This window comes from Calidris pugnax, unplaced genomic scaffold (assembly GCF_001431845.1).
Source record: "Calidris pugnax isolate Ruff unplaced genomic scaffold, ASM143184v1 scaffold140, whole genome shotgun sequence".
Lineage (NCBI taxonomy): Eukaryota > Metazoa > Chordata > Aves > Charadriiformes > Scolopacidae > Calidris > Calidris pugnax.
The window spans coordinates 691,129-708,926 of NW_015090896.1; the positions used below are offsets into that span (position 1 = coordinate 691,129).

Consider the following 17,798-nt stretch of genomic DNA (forward strand, 5'->3'; position numbering starts at 1 on the left):
ACTAATTGTTGTTTCTTTACGGAGAAACAGTTTTTAAAACATCAAGGAGGTGTTTTTTGTCTTAGGAGAAGCAGACAAAGGTTTATTAGTTTTTGTTTTAAAAAAGCTTTACCCTAACCTTTTCCATAATAAAGCCTTCAGGGTTTTTTAGTGTTTTTTTTTTTTTTTTTTTCCAGCGGTTGCGTCAGGCCGGTTGCCTGGAGACAGGCGAGCTATTCCAGTTTGAGCTTTTCAGTCCAGATTTCCTCTCTCTCTCTCTCTCTCTCTTTCATTCATACCACCAAGCCCTGAACCTACCTCCCACCAAGCAATAACCCTGGAGAGACCTGAAAAGGGAGGAGCTGCACAGCCTGGGTCCTAAACATCCTCCGACTCCGGCACCCGCAAGGAGGGAGGAGGGGGAGCGATGCCCTCGGCGTGGGTATCAGGGATGAAGGGGTGTTCTCCAGGGAAAGGACCCAAAAAGCTCGCAGGAGATGCCCGGGAGAGCTGGTTTACTCCCAAAGGATCCTGTGGCTCTTCCCAACATTGAACCGGGCTGGTGTCCCCGTGGCTTTTCCCATTGCATGCCAGGCAGAGCCCTTCTCCGAGGAGCCTGGGGTCCTCTGGCACTGGGGAGAGCTTTGGGATAACGTTTTCCAGATGCCACGTCTTGCCCAGGGGTCAGTGTGTGTGTGTGTGTGTGTGTGTGGAGGGGAGTTTTGCAAGGCTGCATCAGCATCTCTGGGAAGCCCTGGGGGTGGGTATCTCCAGGCACCATGGTGGGTACCCACTTGCTGGCACCACCCATCCCTGGCCAGAAACCAGCTCAGAAACCAGCCTTTGCCTGTCTCATACACTGGGAAACCGCCTGTTGCTCTCACGGGGGGGCTGGAAACCATTTTAACTGCTTCCAAGGAGGGACTGGAGGAGACACGTGCCCCAGAGCTGTTGGCCAACTGGGGGCCAGAAGGAAAGGCAGGGGACAGAGAGTGGGTTTCATTCCTTCTCCAGGAGATGAAGGTTAACCCCTCAAAGGCTTGGTTGGGGGGGGGGTTGCAGCTCTCAAAAGCATCCCCCACCTCCCTCCTCGCCGTGTGGCTATTGCCCATCTGGTGGCCCAGGACCACTGGCCGTGGGCGCGAACCTGGTGGAGCAAAGGGTTAAGAGTTGGCCATTGACACCTCAGCATCCAGGCCCCTTCCCACACTCGGCTTTTGTGAGAGAAAACCCCTCACACCCTCCTTTCCCTCACCCCCCCCCTTTCTCCTGCCCGAATCCTTCCTCCTCTCCCCCATGGGCATCAGGAGAGATTTACAGCCCTTTCCTGAAGCCCTGCATCCCAACAAAGGCCTTACAAACCCCACCACGGGGCTGGGATTTCCCACCACCCTTCAAATGCCAACCAGACCCCCCCTCCCTCCCCACCAGTCTGGATGCTGTATCTGCCTAGTACCAAGCACTGGGGGAGCGGGCGCCCTGCGAGAGGCAGCCATTCAGACTCCAAAGAGCCAAGAACAGCATTTTCCCATTTCTGATGCAAATGCAATTTTTTAAATATTTTTTTTTCTGCTTCGCCAGCACCAGCACCCTTTTTTTTTTTTCTTTCTTAATCATCATATTTCAGATATGCATATGCAAACTCAGCCTAGTGTGCTGCAGGCAGCCACCCAACGGCTTGCACCCGCTCTTCCAGGGGCTACTGACCATGGAGAAGGACCAGGGAGATGGAAGAGCTGTTGCCCTCCTGCTAAAACTCTCTGACACAGACCTACAGCTGCATCTAAGCTCTTAGCAGCAAAGGGGTGGTTCGACATTTCCTGCAACATCTCATCAAAACAAAAAAAAAAACAAAAAACCTGGGTCTGTGCCCATGAATCAGATGGTGTCAGGGAATGGGCACGGGGGGAGCTTGGAGAAACGTGGTCCTTGGTCTTGGTTTTGGCGTGGGGCGAGCAATCCCAGGACGTGGCTCAAGAATGAGGAAGACCAGGGCCCCTTCTTGACAGACAAGTTGGATGCAGACACCCAGATTTGATAGCCAAGAGCATTTAATTGCACGGACGTGGCCAGACGGGGTCAGTTGGCCCCAGGGCCAGAGACCAGGTCCAGCACGGGTGAGTTTACGAGCAGAGGTGTCGCTACCAAGGCTGGACATCTATCTCATGGCAGTAACAGACCACACGCTGTCACCCGCTCCCTCTTCTGTAAATGTTTATTTTTAATTTAGTTGTGTAATGGATTTCAAATGAGCTGCCATAAGACACCAGTGAAAGGCTGAAGCCAGGTCCCTCTGAAGTCCCTTCATGGGTTTTGAATGTCTTTTTTGGCCTGAATTTATCTCATTTAAGTTGTTTTCACCCCCAAAAAAATCCCTGTGGTGGGGAGCTGCTCTTCTCCTTCTACCAAAATGTTCCTGGTGGCGAGGATTTAACATCAACCACCTGCTGTGGGCACCTGAAATTAAATGTAATGAGTCAAAATAAACCTCTGTAACACTAACACTCAGCTCAGATTATTTTATTTTTTTTTCTCAGATGAAGCGAGGCCTTTCTGTTGCATTCAGAGATGCAGAAGCTGTCAGTTCCTGGAGCTACATCCCACAGCATCCCTGGGCACAGCACCTTTTCCAGAGGACATCTGAACCCTTGGGAACACTCAGATCCAAGCCTGAGCCCTTGCTGGGGTGTGGTTTTCAAAGCCCAAGCTGGGAGTTATGTGCTGTAGTGGAAATTCCCTCCAGGCTTTCTTGGGGACCCAGATCTCCTGTGCCAATCGAAGCACCACAAATGCTATAAGGTAGATGTGCCCTATAACCACCTAAATTTCATCTGTACCTTCTGAGCTGCTTCTGTATCACCAGAAATGGGTAGAAGTGGCCATTCCTCTTCCATAATGGCAGTGGTTCAACACAGCTTGGATTTGAACCATCAGCTTCTTGCCCTGGCTCTGGGGAATTTCTCCTTGCAGGCCTCCTGCCAACAGAGCATGGACCTCTCAGCAGGGGAGTGTGGCCGTTCTGTAAGACCACATTCTGGGAGCATCTTCTAGGAACATCAGTGGTTGCTTCTCAGTTGGTCACCAAATAAATGCTTTTCTGCCAAAGCAAAGCCCCCGGGGCTCAACCTGCCCAGGCTGGGATGGGAGAGGAGGCTGTGGTGCTCTCAACCACCACCATTCCATCCTAGACAAGTGCATCCTTCACTCCCTGCACAGGGACTTGTATCAGGAAAGCCCTCTGACACGGTTGGAAGGCCACCTGGGAGCCAATCAACCTGGAAATGTGGCAGAAGCACCTACAGAGGGCAGCAGGTCTCCAGCTAATGCTGTCCCTTGGTCACCTCAAGGGAACTGATGCGAGCACAGAAGACCTGTAGAGGGTTGTGGTCACCTGGCTGCTCACCTCCATGGATCACTGAGGGACCTGAGACTGGCCTTTTGCAGTATTGCTCCATTAGTTAGGCTGGGTCAAGTTGTTTAAGAGATGGCTTTTCCCAGCTGGGCTGGCACAAGGTCTCTGAGCAACACAGGGGAAACAGCCCACCCTAAGGACAAGCCACCTGCACCCACACATTTGGCCTGGCTCTGCTTCTGGATGACGCTGAACATCTATCCCTCACCCTGCCAAAATGATGTTCATTCTGGGGATGAGGAACTGCCTTTCCCATGGAAAGGGTTGTCCACCCCTGTCTTCAGGCCCAGCCTGGAGTGTGATGCAACTTAAGTGACAATTAGTGGGGATGTAGAGTTCTGGAGTAACAGAGAGTTCTGAGGCTGTTTCAGCATAAAACAGGTTCAAGCAAGAGGGAAGCTGGGTTTTGGACCATACATCCTGCAGGTAGATGAAGGTAGAGTAGTGGTGTAGGGGTGCAGGGGAAAGACAGTGGTATGTGAAGTGCCTCAGGAACAAGGTGGGGGTCTGTAAATATTTTACCCCTATTTGCAGTAGTTCTTAACCTTGACCCTCCTTATTCAACTACCATCCCTGTGAGCCATTAGGTTTGTTCCTCAGTGTTTTCAGAGGTTGGTATTTTGTTTTCCTATGAATTTCCAAACCAATTGTATTATTGGTCCATCCATCAACCTCTCCTACCAAATAACTTGTAAACTTTCTGGTGAATTCTAGCTGAGTGTGGTAAAGGAGGAGGTGTTTCAAAGATGCAGAAAGTGGCTGAGTGAGGAGACTAAGTCCACTAGAGGAAAACCTTAATGGTGAGCACCCTCAGGGTGTTAAACACCAAAGCATCAACAGGAAATCAGGTCTCTTAAGTTTTACCGTCATGGAATGTTGTGATGTTTTTTGCAGTGTGTGTTGCCTGAAGGCATCAGCGATATTTTCTCCAAGGGTTTCTCCCAGGTGAGTCAACATCAAAGACAAAAGCAAAAGGCAGTTGTGCTCGAAGTTCTGCTGAAAACATGGTGGGAATTTTCAGCCCACCTGTTTTTTTCATCAGTGAAAGGGAATCAATTTGGGGACTGCAGAACTAGCTTTGCAAGTGTGTACATTGAGTTAATGAATTATTCCTCCCTCCAATTCCAAAAAGTGGAGGGGTTCAAGGCCGGACTGGATGGGGTTTTGAGCAATTTGATCTAGTGGGAGGTGTCCCTAATCATGGCAGTGGGGTTGGAGCAGGATGATCTTTAAGGTCCCTTCTAAACCTAACCATTCTATGATTCTATGAAAAGAAAGTTCCCAAGCCCTGAAGAGCTAGAAAACATTTCCAAAGAAATTCAAAACCTTTTCCAAAGGTTGGAAGTGGCTCATTTGTAATGACATTCCTTTGAGAAACCTGCTAATCCAATTCATTGCAGCAACGCATAGAAGCAAAAAGCACTTAAAATCTCAGGACTGATATGTAGTTTTTTCCACCTCTCTGCTGGAATAAAGTCTTGAATTCCACTTTCACCCAAAATATTTGTTGTAAATTATTTTCCAGAACTGCTAGTGAACCCAAAATTCCCCTCAAATATTTACCTGGCTACCCATTAAGGCATCTTCACTAAAAAAACACAGGAATGGAGGCATATTGGGTGGACACCACCTCCCCAAACTTCAGCTAAAAAATCCCTGTGGCTACACTCAATGAATTTCCTTAGCTTCCTGAGCCAAGGAAGGCCCATCTTAGATGCCTGCCTTAGTATCATGGGATGAAGAAATGATGAAGAGACAACCATCCCTGTCCTTGTTACCCTTCTCGGTGTAAGTCAGTTTCTGCTCACTCCCATGACAAGAGCTGGGTGAAATTTCCTGGATTTGTACCCGACTGTCAGAAAATACAGTTTCACTTCAATTGTCCATGGCCTGACAAACCCAATCTGATCAATAGCTTCAGCTCAGGGCAAAAAATGAAAGACAAATAATTGGTTTTGACTTTTTTTTCAGACCAACAGTTTGATTTTTCATGTTCATGGATCAAACTGCCCCCTTTTGGGGGCATTAAAATGAAAACAACAAGTAAAACATCGACACTTGTTAGATTCTTCTGCTTTTTCACATGTTCCTGGACCAACCTGGCCCACATTTGGGGCATTAAAATGAAAGCAAATGAAATGTTGTTGCTTATTAGATTATTCTGTTTTGCTGCTTTTTCAGCTTAGTAAATGAACTGTATCAAACATTTGCAACGCTCCCAATAACCACTATTCTAGAAAGACTCATAGTTGGGAGGTTGTCCTCTTCCCCCATACAGCCATCATCTGGAGGTTGTTACCTCAGCCAACGACACTACCCGAAACTGCAGGAACAAGACCAAATAGTCAACCTTCTCTTACATAGATTTGTCATCCCTCATCTCAAAAAAGAGTTGATAAACTCTCACTGTTCAACCGGTCTCAGGCAGGATCCCTCTTGTCCTATTTGTTGAAGCTTGGACTGACTTGCCTTGATGTGACAGAGGCTCTACCCAAAATCCAGAAGGGTCAGTAGGTGACACACATCAGCTTCCCGGACTTCAGATGGATTGGTGGGTCTGTAACCCTTCTCATGAGGGTGGAAACAAGAATCATAGAATGGTTGGGGTTGGAAGGGACCTCTGGAGATCGTCTAGTCCAACCCCCTGCCAAAGCAGGGTCACCAAAACCAGGTTGCACAGGAACCCATCCAGGCTGGGTTTGAATGTCTCCAGAGAAGGAGACTCCACACCCTCTCTGGGCAGCCTGTTCTGGGGCTCCGGCACCCTCAAAAGAGTGTTGAGATGGAATTTCCTGTGTTTCACCTCGTATTTGTTGTCCCTTGTCCTGTCACGGGGCACAACTCAGAAGAGCCTGACCCCATCTTCTTGCCACCTGCCCTCTAGCTATTGCTCAGCATTGATGAGATCCCCTCTCAGCCTTCTCCTGGCTAAACAGCCCCAGGTGTCTCAGCTTTTCCTCAGCAGAGAGGTGCTCCATTCCTTTGATCATCTTTGTAGCCTGAAATGATGGAGCTTCACAGTATTGGATGGTTGGAAAGAAAGCTGTACCCAAAGACCCTTGAGGATATCAGACAGCAAAACATCCCATCTTAGTGAGATCTGAGCTGATCCCTTCCCACAACAGCTCCAGGTGGGTGCTGGAAGCTCAGCCCAGGCAAAGCTGTTTGCAATACAGCTGGTAGCTAATTGCACAAATTAGAGGGAAGGCAGATCTTACATGATCTCGTATATGAGCGATGAAGAGATATCAGGATGTGCTGTCAGCTGTCTCCTGTACCTCTCTCCCCCCTGTGCCCTAGATGGCATCAGCTGCCTTGCACTCGTTGCCAAAAGGCCGCCAGCTCTGCGGAGGAACACGACCACTCTCTCGAGATGAGATTTTAAGCAGAAACAGAACCTCAAATGGAAAGTGAGTGAGATCACAGCACCGTAACCTAGATGATTGCAAAAGGGGAAACTGCTCAGACTAGAACCTGACTGGAGATAAACTCTCCCAAAGGTTAAGTGCGTGCAATAAATATCTCCCCACCCCTGCTATTGGCCCAGACTGCTCTCAGCTGTGAAAGGGCCAATCTAGAAAGCTCCAGGACCCATATTTCCCCTCCCATTTGCAGATCAGTTTTGGACCCTGTGGCTCCAGGGGATGACTTCCAACTCACACCAGCCTGAATGAGAGTGATTTGGGGCACCGTTTGTAGTGGGACGGTACTTTTTATAGCCTGCCGAGCCTTTGCGGGTAACGGTTCTTCTAAGGTAGACACCGTTCCAACAGCAGAGCTAAATGAGCAGTGTGGTTATAGGACCAGCCTTTAATTGCTATAAGTGTAACAAACTGGTTCGATTTGTCATTCAGCTGTTGTCGACAGGAAACCACCACTAACAGCAGTCAACCGACAGCGCCAAGAAGAATTCGGGTTTCTCTTTCTACGTGCTCTAAGGATTAAAACTTATCAAGGCGAGCTCATGTTCTTCAGAATACGCACCTGGCAAGGGATTTTTTAACTCTGGTAGACAACTAGGATCGAGCAGGATATGATTTAATCCGAACATAGGACTCACCAGGTAAGTGCAAATGATTTTCCGGCGATTTTGCTTCATTCTTGATGCTTGTTTATTGCCTGGCGCTCCATTGGGTGCATCCCCTTAAAGTGTTTAAATATTTGGCCCATCTACAGACAGGTGGAAGTTAAGCCCTTAAAGATTGGGAGTGGGATGCTCAATGGGCCATATTGCTGCTACGGATCAGGGCAGGGTCCATCTCTCTTTCCTTCTGGCAGGGTCTCAGGGCTGAAATCAGGGCATTCTCTGAGGTGGGACTGATGCTCCAAGTCAGACACTGACCCAGCAAGTTGTCTCTTGGGCACAGAGAAAATAAAGGTAGATGGAAACCCTTTAAATAATAAGGGGGGAATGAGTTTCTTCCAGCTGAATTCCCTGGAGAGGAGAGAGAGGGGAGACAGTGAAATCAGGGACCCAATTCTGAATTTAAGGGCAGAGGGAAGTTTGGATGCTCAGGATCCAACTCAGCAACCTTCGCTGGGTTGAACTTCTGGGTGCTGCGTATGGTGCAGAGAGTTGAGGCTTTAATTCCCCTTCTGCCGAGAGGCACATCTGGGGCTGAGGACTTTTGTTTTCTTTTGCTCCACACAGGAGTTGGATGGTCTCTTTGGAGGTAATATTTTGTTTTACCAGCTCTTCAGTTCAAGCTGGTAAAACCAGTGGCAGGTTTAACATTGGTTGAGGACCAGGTTGAGCGACCTGTTCTAATGGAAGGTGTCCTTACCCGTGGCAGGAGGGGTTGGAACTAGATGATCTTTAAGAGGCACATCTGGGGCTGAGGACTTTTGCTTTCTTTTGCTCCACACAGGACTTGGGTGGTCTCCTTGGAGGTAATATTTTGTTTTCACCAGCTCTTCTTCTGAAGCTGGTAAAACCAGTGGCAGGTTAACATTGGTTGTGGACCAGGTTGAGCAATCTGTTCTAATGGAAGGTGTCCTTACCCATGGCAGGAGGGGGTGGGACTAGATGATCTTTAAGGTTCCTTCCAACCCAAACCATTCTATGATTCTATGAAAGCTTCTGGCAAATCGGAGATCTCCAATGGAGTTACTGGAAGCGTGGACTTATTGCTTCTCCCCCTGGTTAGGAGAGAAAAACTCATGCAGAGTCTACACTAAGTCCATAACTTTCTTTTTTGATTAAAATTTAGACCAGACTGAAAATTCCACAGCGCTGTAAGTTGGAGCCTGGATATCTCAGAAGCCACCTTGCTTGCTGTGTCACTTCTGGGAGGGAAGAGCAGTTGCAGTGCTGTGGGGTATTTGCATCTCAAACCTCCTTAGGTATATATTTAAGGCTTTGTGGCCAGTGATGCCTGGCAAGGCAAGGCAATGCTCTTCAAAGTACTTCAACTACCCCACTTGGGAAATGGGGGTATTTCTTGCCTTTCTTGCAGGGCTGTTGTGATATTTAATTCATTATTGGTCTTTAAAAGTGGAAAATCAGGAAAATGCTGTCAGCAGCGAGGGTTCCTGCTGCGCTCAGAGCACACACACGTGGTCCCTGCTCTGGTACATGCTGGAGAAGAGACAGCAGATGGAAATACAGAAGAAAAAAGGACAGCTGCAGGGCAGCAAAGGCACCCTCATTAATATGCTCCACTAGTCATTCTGTCAAGGTTTAAGTCATTTTTATCAAAAGATTTGAAGGCTGCAGAGCTTACGGTTTCTTATCCACATTTCATTTGTCCTCCCAGACCTCCTGCAGCGTTATCAGTGTGCTGATGCACAAAAATCTGTGCAAAAAAACCCAAAAACTTCTGGCCCATTCTTGGTTTGTTCTGCCAAAACAGGGCTATCACTGCACCTTGAGGGTAAGGGCTAAAAAGCTGATGGCTGAATTTTCTGATGGAGGAGAAAAAGACTCAAGACATATTTAAGTTAAAATTTTGCAAAGGCGCTACTGACTTTTCTTTATCTGCTTTTCTAATGACTTTCTATGTTCTGCTTAATCAGTATGGGGTGATCCGGCACGTATTTACAGCCTGGCCTCTCAGCTGAGATGGTCTTAGCTCCCCAACTCCTCTTAAATAAGCCCATGAAATCCCAGGGTGAGCATCCTGGGCTTCTGCACAATCTGGGCTGTGTGTCCATTTCGGACAAGGGTATCAGCTCCTTCATTTCTGCTTTGTGACTTTCCTCTTGACTGACCTTTCAGCCTTTAATCCTCTGTGGCACCTTTATGGCCTCATCAGAATCCGAAAACTTCTTGAGGCCATATTTAGGTGCAGACAAGGCTTTTTTTGTCATCTCGGTCAGGCGTGGAAACAGGTCACTGTGGATTTCACGGGGGTCACAGCACTGTAGGAGCACTTGGTCACACTACTACTTCATCATTATTTGTCTACCTTCCTTCCCCTCAATCTTTCCACTCTCTCTATGTTAAAAAGGGAGTTTTCTCGTTGCTCTTCCACGGTTGACAAGACTCTGGGGGCGACCAAGCGTTGGCTCCATGTGGGTGAGCTCCCCTCTAGTCAGTTGTTTCCTCCAGGCCCACAAATTTCAATCACGGGCAAAAATTTTGCAAGATACCAGGGGCTAAATCCTGCCAGAGCCCTTGGCAGCCCCAAAGTTTCCATCCACCACTTCATTTTATGTAGTGCTAGTCAGCTTTCTCATTAGGCTGGCATCGGATTGCAAGATTAGAAGAAGATGAGGGGGTAAAGAAGGACACAATTCCTCCTTGGCAGAGGTCTTGGCCACAGATTACAGCCTCAGGGTCCTGATATTAGTTGGGGAAGAGGTGGCTGCATCACTGCGAAACTCAAAAGAAAGTACATCACTGTATGAAGCAGGATATATAGGGTCATGGTTATTGCTTAAAATAAATGCTAAAATGCAGCATATGCAATATGAACATAAACCAGACCTCCAGTATTTCATGCTGGACAGACCATGTACTTCTCATGGGTCAGCCTCTTTTCCATATCAGGGTTAAATCCATGTGAATTAATTTCACCGGTCAGCCAAAAAAATGCTCCCCTCCCCCCCCCAAAAAAAAAAAAAAACCAAACCCAAAACTCAAAACACAACAGCTCCTTGTGTTGAAATAAAAAATAGGCTTCCAATTACAATTTTTTCCAAGAAAATGTTGCAACCGAGGTGGGGAACAATGTTTCTGCGGTTTTACGGGGCAATTTTGCCTTTGTCAATGTTGGTCAGTTTTAATTCGGAAAACATTGTGGGCTTGCCTATTCAAACTTCCAAACCAAATTATAAATGCCCAAAGGAGAGTGACACAGTTGAGCAAAGGTGTGGAAAGTGTGATCAATGAGGAATTTTTACAAGAAGGGATGTTGCTTCATTTGCTGGAGACACTGCGAAGGAGGAGGGAATACACTTCACGTCTACTATGGGCAGGACAAGGAGTTATAGGTTTTCCAGTGAAGGAAATTAGTGCTAATCGTTAGGAAGCGATTTTAAGGCAACAGGAATTGGAGACCTGGGAGAGAGACTGATGGGGAGCAGTGGGAATTTCCATCATTGAAAGCTTTAGGTGATGTCTCAGACGCAATGTAAGTCCACCAGATTAATGACCTTCTAGGGACCAGTCCTACATTTGTGCCGTCCTGCGAAACACTTGTGGCTGCTGCAGTGAAATGTCCTTTTCAAAGTCTCTCTCCTGCACTTCCCCCTCTTTATTTATTTACATATTTATGAAATTGTTCTCCAAATTTGACCAAGTCTCACTGATAATTTCTGCTTTTCTGGAAACTGTGAAATGTGTTATTGATGAAAAAAAAGTGTGCAGGGCTCCTTGTGTCCTGCATGTCAGGCTCACAGGAGACAGAGCAGACATAAAAAACACTTGGTTTACAAATGAATCCTTGCTCCTTTGAGAAGAGTGAAAAATTATTCAGTTGTCCGGGTTGTCTGGTCTGTCTTTACCGGTGGTTGAATATATGATACCTTTGGTGGATGAAGTTCGGTTGAAAAAACATTTTGTGCTCTCTGCTGAAGGATACTTATGGCCAAGAGGCAAAACAATTGGTTGGCCCAAGTCCCCGAGGTTCCAATTTACTACATTATGGTGTATCCTCGTATTCAGGAGGTGACAACCTCCCCTATTTTCAGACCACTGTGCTTCCTTGGGTTATGGTGGCTAGTGGTGAAGGACCATCAGGTCACACAAGGTGTTCTCATCAGAAGGTACCCTCTTCTCCATGAAACCCTGGGGTGGGAAAAAAAGACCTTGACAAAATGCTATGGTCAGTGAAGCTGTTGGACTTCTTTCAGCCCAGCCAGTTGCCCGCCCAGCACTTGAGCCGTGATGGCATCCACATTTATCTGAATAGCTGCTGACAGCAAATGGCTTGGAACCATGAACCTTTGGGGCAGAACATCTCAAAATATACGCATGGGAGGGTGATGCTTGAGAAGCCGGCTTTGAATAGAGGATAAATTTTATTTATGGAAAAATCAAGACGTCACCTGTGGTATGTGAGGGAAGGAAGGAGAATGAAGGTCATACTAAGCAAATGGAGAAAACAATATAAAAAGTTTACGTAGTTTTACGTCTACTTTTTTCTCAAGAGTTTTTCTTGGCTGTCTCTTACGTATTTGGCCTTCACCATTTTAGAAGCACAGGAAGAAGACTGCAGCTGCTCGAGAAGTTTATGTAGCAAACTTGCATGGGAAATTATTCCTTTTCCAGTGAAAGATGCCAATATGCATGGTGTTTTAGTAACAGAATCTTTTCAAGAGTGGCAATTTCCCGTGGAATACTTTTTTTCCTGGAAATTTTGGTGGAAAAGTGGGGAAAAAAAGTTCTGTGTAGAAGTCCCTGGGTGGGCTGCCAATGAATAACCGCTGTGCACAGAAAGGGATTGAGACCATGGGATCTTTGCAAGAGAGACAGTAGCCAGGTGGGAAGAAATCCTGGTTGTTTAAACCAGGCATCAACTTTTCCTGCTGATACTAGTGACAGTATGGACACTGGGGGGAAAAAATATGAGGAAATAAGATTTCTTCTGGCTCTGATGCAATAGAATTAGACCAGATCAAAAAGAAGGTAACCTGAGAGTGGATCAGCCCCATCACTTCTGTGCTATAAATAATAACTTCTGCAACAGTCCTGGCTGCAAAGTTTGGCTTTGTTCTGATGCACCTCTATCTCCTTCAAGCACCCTACAGGAACTTGAATATACTTTAATTGTGAAAGACAAGTTCATGTTCTAATTTTGAATAAGAGTTTAAAAATAACATTGGTTGGTGGTTTTTTTTTTTACTTCACCAAAAGGAAAATGATATTGAGGCAGGGTCTTGGCTACTGCAGGTAACCAAGAATAGGGATGGTGTGAGCAGTGTAGAGGAAGCTGGGCAGGGAGGATTGGTGTGGGTAGGAGAGACAAATCACCACCCATCATGTACAGCATAGGCAGGGTCTTGGAAGCAAGGACCACACGCTCCTCCAGCAAGGTTTTTGTGAGGGCTGACCCTGCCTCGGGGCAGAGGGCTGTGCTGGGAGCTTCTCCAGTGGCTATTTTCCATAAAGAATTGTACTGATTCCAGACAGTGGAAATTCACACTTCCATGAGATCACTGGAATGGTGTCTGTTTTAAAATGCTTGTATTTCTCCTCATGAGTTCTCGTACTTACATGTGAGAAGAAGAGAAAGTTAAAAAAAAAAGGTCATTTTCTCCCTCTAAAATGGCTTTTCCTAAATGGGGCCAGACAAAATTTCTTTTTCTTCCCAGTCCCTCAAGATAGCCCTGCAATTCCCTCGGGATACAGCGATAAATAACCATGGTGAAACAAGAAGGAGCCCTTCACCGCCCTGAGCTAGGGTGGCCTGGTACCTGGGACTATGTGAGGAACCTGTGTCTGTGTGTCATCCCAAACACAGTGATGTGTTCAGGGAGTAAATCAGGGGAAAAGAGGGAACCTGTCTCTTGGAAAGCAGAGAGTCTAGAGGTGGGCAGTGCCACCTCAGCAATCAGGCAAGCACGGGATGGGGGACTACAAAGGGGTTGGGTGCAGCCAACCTAATTCTGAAGGATGAGAAAACGAGGCCTGATATCACCCATTTTACTAGTCGAGGTGCTGCCTTGGAGAGCTCCGAAAGCCGAAGTGCTCAAAATGGAGGCTGGTGGGTTGGCTATAACACATCAGGCTCTTCCGAAAGCAACAGGATGTTGCATTACGTAGGCTTTTAATCCGCTAGAGGAGTGGAAAGGTTCAGATGGTAAATTCGGCTACTCATTCTTAACAGGGAAGAGAAAAACAAGGCCAAGACCATGAAAACGTTATCTGAAAGGAATGAGCCGCCCAGCTTTCACAGCAGCGGTGTAGGGAAGCAGTCCTGGGGGCCAGTTGGAAGAGAAGAGGTGCCTTCATCCCTCTTGGTGGTTTCAGGTCAAAGCCAGAGCCACCTCTGCAGCAGACACCTTAACAGAAAGATTTTTGGTTTGGTGTGAAGTGGATAAAATGCAGTGGGAGTGGGCATTGCTGCAGGAGGAGGCTATGCAGTGGGCCACCAGTGTAGGTGTATGGCTCTGGGATCAACTTGATGGGCGGTGGGTGATCTGGAGCGAGGCTGCCACATTTTCTGGTCCCTCTCCATGTCCTGTGGAGTGGTAGGTCCTAGGGGTCTTTGTTAGGGGCAAGCCTAAGAGCCCATGGGTATTTATCACATGGGCTGGACCTTTGGTCTCCACGCACCTCTTGCAGTGGACTGTAAAAGGCAGCCTTGGGGTTGCACACTCATCTAGAGGCCTGCAAAGATGCTGCAGAACATCTGGAGACTGACGTATGAAAACAGGGTGGAAGCAACTGCCAGACAGATCCTACTCAGCTGGGTGAGATTATGGCTTGTATTTTCAGGACGGGGAACAGTGGTAAGGTGGAACCCATCTGGAGTGACCCGGGAGCTGCATACAAGAGACATTCTCTCTTTTTAGTGCACTTTTTCACATGCTTTCTCAGTTGTCTCCTTCCAGCTGCTTTCGAAGGACATCCCTGGGCTGTGGCTTCATGATTTCTGAGTAAGCAAAATACGAAGAAAGGGTGGAAGCAACTGCCAGACAGGCCCTACTCAGCTGGGTGAGATTATGGCTTGTATTTTCAGGACGGGGAAGAGGGGGAAGGTGGAGCCCATCTGGAGTGACCCGGGAGCTGCGTACGAGAGACTTTCTCTCTTTTTACTGCCCTTTTTCACATGCTTTTTCAGTTGTCTCCCTCCAGCTGCTTTCAAAGGACAAAGAGAGGAGGCACAGGGGTGAAGGGATGTGTCCCAGGTGACATGCCAGGATATCTTAGATACCAAAAAACAAAACCCCTGGGATGCATTAAGCAGTCCACACCATATCTAATCCTTTTAATTTTTACTTCTTGCAAAAACAACCCTGGGATGCATTAAGCAGACCACACCATATCTAATCCTTTTAATTTTTACTTCTTGCTTGTGAGCTGCTAGGACCATGGCCATCATTAGAAGGGTCTTCTCAGCCTGGCTGCAGCTGCTGGGTTTCCCTACCATCATCATCAGGACCGTGTCTCAAACCAGAAGCAGGTTTGCTGTCTGGAGCCGTCGCTCCATGGCCCTGCTTCCCAAGATGACTTGGCAGCCATTAGCTTATTTCTAAGCCTTTGCTGCACCTCCTGGTAGCTCCTCCTTCCTACCTCAGCGGTGGACAAACAAGCAGCTTTCTAAAAAAGCAACTTCCCTTTTCATAGGAATAGGAAGTGAAGCTCGCTTAGCAAAAGGCGGTCAGGTACCTCAGATGTGCTCCCCATCAAAGGAGGAGCCCCTGCCTCAAAGCTCAAAGAGCTCCAGCTAGCCCTGAAGCTGCCCTCTCCTTCCCCAGGCCCAACCAGTGTCCATCTGTCTCCCATCTCCCCTGCTCTTGGCTGGAGGAGAAATGAAATGCAAAACAGCAAGGGAGAAGTTTGACGAATCTGCAAGGGCTTCCTCATTTCTGTATCTCCTTGGTATGCAAAGGGCAGGCCTGACTCTGCAGCACACCTGGCCAAGGAGCGATGGGGTGGGAGTCCATCCTGGTTGTCTTCAGAGTCACCCTGTGCTGGCCTTCTAGGGTAAGAGGCATGGTGTCACCCCCAAGTACTTGTAGACCCCTCTGCAAACTCCCCCTCGATGGGGTTTTCTTCCTTTGTTAGGAGCTCAGAGCCAAGGCTGATTTCCATGCCACACATCTCATGGGGTTTTACTGGCAAGGGCACTTCACAGCCCTGCGAGCAGTCCTGGGGCATCAGGCACATCTACCCTAGAGCACTTCTCCTACCTCACACAACATCATGTCCTCATCCAGCCTTGTCTAGTCCTTGGGTTTTCTGTCTGGTAAAGGTCCTTCACCTTGACCTCAGCTTAGAGACGCTCTGTGAAGCCTTTCCTCCTGTAAACAACATCACCAGCATGTGGGTGACCTTTGGGTTGTGCCTTGCACTCGGCGGATGTCGGCTTGTGTTTGTCCTTCTCCGTGAGTGCAGCTGAAGCGCAAACTTCATGAGGTCATCCCAGCCCTGAGGTCAGTGAGACAGACAGTCCCTTCCCTCCTGCTGCCCCGTAGCGTGTTAAAATGACGCCATGCAACAACCCGCAGAGGTTTACATGGTGGTTTTTATGGGGGGGTGAAAACATAAACTTAAACAAATAACTTCGAAAACACCTCAGAGAAGCCAGCTCTTTATGCGCCCTACGGGAAGCCTCAGGAGTCTGTAGAAACAGGTCTTTCTTCTTGTACAACATTTATCTCCTAGGACAGGGGCGTTTCAGGCTCCCTGTCGAACATGCTGAGGCAGAATGAGAAAGTCACTTCCTCAGAGTCACCCACAAGTCCCTGTCCAGGTCTTCATTCGTTAGACCACGCTACCTCCTCAGCGCTACGGTTGAGTAGGTTCATAGAGGGTTGGGGCTCACTGGAACAAGATGCGTTTGGTCTGAAAAGGTCTTTTTTTTTTTTTTTTTATAATCATGGAAAGGAAAGATCATTCCAAAGCCAGTTTGTTCAGCTGCTTCCTAAAATTTGGTGGTTTGCATAGTGGAAACACAACCCATTCACAGCCATTGTAGCTGGTTTTAGTGACAGCTGTTAATAGCCTGTGGGTTTTGCTGGGTTTTGTGTCTGGATTCTCTTTGGGCTTCTCGCCTTCCATCCCTGCTGTTTTCATTGGCCAGGTTGTCTGGGAAGTGCAACTCCCACCCCCTCCCAGATGACCATTTTTATATTCAAAATAGAGCAGGGAGTCCCTGGGGGGAAGAAAAGAGCCGGTTCTGACACAAAGACCTGATTAAAAAAAGAAAGTCCATTAAAAGCGCTTGCAAAACCAGGCTGCTGCTGCGATCTGGGGGTATAACGTTCAAAGCTGTCAGTCCCATGGATGGTGTGGATGCAGTGGGAGCCCGGGGTCTCTAACACAGAAAGTCTGCAAGGGCCTTCAGCCCCATGGAGCACCTGTCATGGGTCGGACCAGTGGTCCGTCCGTCCTCGGACCGTGCCTCCAGGAGCAGCTGCGTAGGAAGCAGGCAAGTAGGGAACATCCCATCCATGTCCACCTTCCCCTGAGGGTGGGGAGAAGCCCAGAAGGTTTTTCTCTGTCGTTTTCTCCTCTCCCATCTCTCCTTCATGTGATACCCCCCCCCGCCCTGTTTTCCTTCCCCAAGATCTGTGGGGTAGAGAGGTGATGGGGACGCTGCCCAGGAACTGCTAAGATCCAGTCCTGAGGGATGGTTTGCAGGGCTGCTGTTCCTTTGATTTGCTGCAAAAGGAGAGAAGGACAAGTAAATGTCAGGGCTTGCAGGGAAAAGAGAGGGTTTATGTGTGGGGAAAGCTGTCTGGAGCCAGGCACAGCTGTGATGAGTAGGGGAAGGGATCTGTGTCCAGTAGCTATTTCTGACATGGCTTTTTCCACGCGGTTGGAGGTGTTCAGGTGGGAAATGGGAGGTGTATATCTTCAGGTGTACAGCCTCATCTGAGCGTGGTGGGAGGGACCATCTGAGATACAGCCCAAGGAGGGGGTCTCTGACAGGTTTAAGTGCCTGAGCACCAACCTGCCACCAGCTTCATTGCTCCTCTTGAGACTTGGCCAACAGTTCCCACAAAATGCTGTCCTTTTGCCTGGATCTGGGGAAGATCCTTTCCCAGAGCAGAAGCATGGGTGGCCACACATAGAGGCATGGAGGGACACTGTCCATTTTCTCATGTCCCCAGGGCTGTGAGGGCCAGGATCTCCCCACATCCCTACAGACCACACTGATGTGCCCACAAAATACTGTAAAACTGAGCATCATGGATTCTGGCCAAACAACCCTGGACTGTGCCCACTTCCATGGGACTTAGACCTCAGTTAGGGGTGGCCTCCTGAGAAAATTTCTCCCTGCTGTGATCCAAC

At 48.0% G+C, this 17,798-nt stretch overlaps 1 protein-coding gene across 1 annotated transcript in view; it reads left to right on the plus strand.

Moving 5' to 3' along the window:
* Window positions 1–7,040: 7,040 nt before the first annotated feature.
* The window catches only part of BLK (BLK proto-oncogene, Src family tyrosine kinase), a 51,923-nt gene continuing 41,165 nt past the window's right edge, over window positions 7,041–17,798 (plus strand). The window contains exon 1 of the mRNA XM_014948380.1: window positions 7,041–7,454. The gene's annotated coding sequence lies outside the window, so the exon portion shown is untranslated. The remainder of the gene's footprint in view (window positions 7,455–17,798) is intronic.